Genomic DNA, 4,455 nt, shown 5'->3' on the forward strand with positions numbered 1-4,455 from the left:
CTTCACTTCCACATGGTAGGGCTTAACTCGTCACTTCATTTCTGTTTTTCCTTCACTTCCCCTTATCAGTGACGAGCATGGTCACCAATCAGAGCGTGTATTCCCATTGAGTCTTAGTCTTGGAAGGGGGTTTACACTTAGGGGACCCGACCACTTGTCTTGATGTTTCCTGGGCAAGCAACTTGTTTGTTCTTGTAGTAACAGTTTTGTATTTTTCCCGTTGGAACTTCACTTTTCTCCCTTGATGGTTCCAGGGATCTCCACTCCTGAACTGCAAAATCAGCTGCTCCCCTCCTTTTGTTACCAAACATTTACATTTACCTTTCCAACACTCACTGTCAGACCTGATAGCAATCATTCCCTATTGAACCACAGGAGTCCTTTCCCCTCACCTTTTATTAATCCCATCCAGGCAGGTTGGAAGCAATTCAGCAGAGGTTCTACCTTTCCCAGTATTGACCGCACATTCTTATGAGGTTCTCAGGAGAAAGGCCTGGTTACCTACTTTAAAAAACACACAACCAGCCATTAGCCATGGACTCACCATAAAGGCAACTGGTCTTTAATCCCACTCAGATTTGGCCATGGCACCTATCCCTGATGCTTGGTTTAGGTTACATTTCTCTTTCAACAAGGAGACGCCTCTACTCATCTCCAAACCAGCTTCCTGGCCTCTGCCTTTGCCTTTATATGGCTTTTTCCCACACTGCAGAGAGTTTCTCTTCCTTAACTTCAGGTATGACCCTGCCACTCCTCTGCTCTTCTCTGTTTGAAGTGTTATGCTGGTAAGAAGTCAGCCTAGGACACAAAGTAGAGAGGAGAACCCCTGGAAGTAGCACACATTTGCCTAAGAGGACAGAACTAGCAGCCCCTTGCATGGCCCTGTAATGAGATACTGTAGTAATGGCAAACATGCAATTAACGTTTAGTTAATTAATTTTTAGTTAATAATTTAGTAAAATTATTCTTACTTGTGAGATATTTGATTATGTACTTGGAAAACCCAGGAGAATCAACAGAAATTAAGAATAGGAATAATAAGACAATTCAGTAATTTGGCTTATTGCAAATTTAACATATAAAAAGCAGTAGCTTTGTTTTACATATATAAAGAACCAGTTAAAATGTACTAGAGGAACAATCCCATTTATAAGAACTGCAGAGTAGTTTTTCAGGTCTAGAGAGCACTGGAGACAGAGTGGCTGGTTATAGACAAGTTTCTGCCTGAACAGGGGTGGCTGGGGCAGGCTATCTGTCTGGTACTGTGCATTTTGCTGCTCTTACAAGGCAGAGTTCACATGCCTCTCCACATGGAGGTGGTGTGCACCTGAAGCTAATGCACAAGGAAGACATTCCTCCTATTTCAGGTAGAGAGGAACTGTGTGGAGGTGGGAGTGGGGGTAGAGATGTTCATGATCTTGGATCAGGCATATCTTAGTTCTTAAACATCTTTTTTCTTTGACAGTTTAAAGACACTCCTACCAATTGGTTTAGAGTAATACCTGCTGCTATACAAACATGTGGCACTGGAGGCACTCACTCAACTATGTCAAAAAATTTGGAAGACAACTACCTGGCCAACTGACTGGAAGAGATTTATTTTTGTGCCCATTCCAAAGAGAGGTGACCCAACAGAATGCAGAAATCATTGATACCCCATATGAGTAAAGTTCTACTAAAAGTCATACAAAAATGACTGCACGCATACGTGGACAGAGAACTTCCAGATGTTCAAGACAGTATCTGAAGAGGATGTGGAACAAGGGATATCATTGCTGCTGTCTGATGGATCTTGACTGAAAGCAGAGAATACCAGAAAGATGTTTACCTGTGCTTTTTTGACTATACAAAGTCTTTCGATTGTGTGGATCAGGACAAGCTAGGGATTATGAGTATTCCAGAACACGTAATTGTGCTCATGAGGAACCTATACACAGACCAAGAGGCAGATTGTTTGAACAGAACAAGGAAACACCAAATGGTTTAAAATTAGGAAATGTGTGTGCCAGGGTTGTATTCTTTCACCATATTTATTCAATCTGTATGCTGAGCAAATAATCCGAAAAACTATTACATGAAGAAAAACGTAGCATCAGGATTGGAGGAAGACTCATTAACAACCTGCAATATGCAGATGATACAACCTTGTTTGCTGAAAGTGAAGAGGACTTGAAATACATACTGATGAAGATCAAAGACCACAGCCTTCATTATGGGTTGCACCTCAATGTAAAAAAAACAAAACTCCTCACCACTGGACCAAAAGACAACATTCTTATCAGTGGAGAAAAGATCGAAGTTATCAAAGACTTCATTTTGCTCATATCAACCATCAAAACTCATGGAAGCAGAAGTCAAGAAATCAAACAACATATTGCATTAGGCCAATCTGCTGCACAAGACTATTTTAAAGCATTTAAGAGCAAAAATGTCAGTTTGAGGACTAAGGTGCTCCTGACCCAAGCCATGGTATTTTCAATAACCTCATATGCATGGGAACACTGGACAGTGAATAAGGAAGACTGCAGAAGAATTGATACATTTGAATTATGGTGTTGGAGAAGAATATTGAAAGTATCATAGACTGCCAAGAGAACAAACAAATCTGTGTTGGAAGAAGTACTGCTTCTTGGAAGCCAGGATGGCCAAACTTCATCTCTCACACTTCGGACATATTATCAGGAAGGACCAGTCACTAGAGAGGGATATCATGTTTGGTAAAGTGGAGGGTCAGAGAAAAAGACGAGGACCCCCAATGAGATGGATTGGCACGGTAGCGGCAGCGATGGGCTCAGGTGTAGTAATGCTTGTAAGGTTGGCCTAGGACCAGGCAGTGTTTTGTTCTGTTTTTATAGAGTCGCTGTGATTCAGTACCGACTTGATGGCATCTAACAACAACAACAACAACAACATACAGTGGATCAATAACAACCATCATCAGCTAAATCCACCCTGAACTGAACTGTACAAACAGTGAACAGAGAACGGTGCACAAACTCACCTCTTGATCACACCTACCTACATTGCAGCAGATTTGCCTAATGCAGTACGTCCTTTGACTTCTTAACTCCTGCTTCCATCAATGTTGATTATGGATCCAATCAAAATGAAATCTGACAACTTCAATCTTTTCTTTATTTATCACAATATTATGCATTGGTCTAGTTGTGAGGGTTTTCATTTTCTTTACATTGAAGTGAAATTCAAACTAAAGGTCATAGACTTTGTTTTCATAAACAAATATTTCAGCAAGCAAGATTGTGTTATTGGCATATCCTAGGTTGTTAATGACTTCCTCTAGTCCCAATGCTGTGTTTTTCATATAGCCACTTTCTTGGGTTACTTGCTCAGATATAGATTGAATAAGTGTGGTAAATGGATACAACACTGATGCACACCTTTCCTGATTTTGAACCATGCAATATATCCTTGTTCCAAGTGAACAACTTCCTCTTATTCTATGTACATATTCTGCATGAATGCAATTGCATGTTCTGGAAGTCCCATTCTTCACAATGTTATCCATAGTTTGTTTGGATCCACACAGTCTAATGCCTTTGCATAATCAATAAAGCATAGTTAAACTTCTTTCTGGTATTCTCCACTTTCAGCCGATATCAGCAATTCTCTTCTGAATCTGGCTTGAATTTCTGGAAATTCCCTATGAATGTACTGTTGCAACCATATTTGAATCATCTTCAGCTAAAAGGATTTTTGCATTTCTATTATAGTAATGATATTATTCCATAATTTATGTATTCTGTTGGGTCACCTTTCTTTGGAATGGGCATGAATATGAATCACACCTCTAGCTCTGCATCTGTTCATTGAAACATTTCAATTGGTATTTGGTCAATTACTGGAATTGTTTTTCATCAATATCTCCAGTGTAGCTTGGACTTCTTTCTTCAGTACCATCGGTTCTTGACTGTATGCTACTACCTGAAATGGTTGAACATCAACTAGCTCTTTTTTGATACAGTGACTGTGTATTCTTTCTACCATCTTTTGATGTTGCCACATTAAAAAAATCTACCAATAAAATCTACTAATATTGCAACTCAGGGTTTGAATTTTTCTTCAGTTATTTCAACTTGAGCAATGATGAATGTGCTTTTTCTTTTGGTTTTCTAACTCCACGTCTTTGCACATTTCATTAATACAATTATAATTTGTTGTAATTATATAACTTTGTCTTCTCAAGCTGCCCTTTGAAATCTTCTGTTTAGTTCTTTTACTTTATCATTTCTTCCTTTCACTTTAGCTATTCTATATCCAAGAGCAAATTTCAGAATCTCTTCTGACATCTATTTTGTTTGTTTTTTGTTTTAATTTAAGGTTTTTATTGTGGATTGAGTGAAAGTTTACAGGGCACATCATCAGTTTCACATTCAACAATTCATATAACTTGTTGCATTACATTGATTACAATCCCCTCCATATACCATCAGTTAA

The sequence above is a fragment of the Chrysochloris asiatica genome, unplaced genomic scaffold, assembly GCF_000296735.1.
Source record: "Chrysochloris asiatica unplaced genomic scaffold, ChrAsi1.0 scaffold00039, whole genome shotgun sequence".
Classification (NCBI taxonomy): domain Eukaryota; kingdom Metazoa; phylum Chordata; class Mammalia; order Afrosoricida; family Chrysochloridae; genus Chrysochloris; species Chrysochloris asiatica.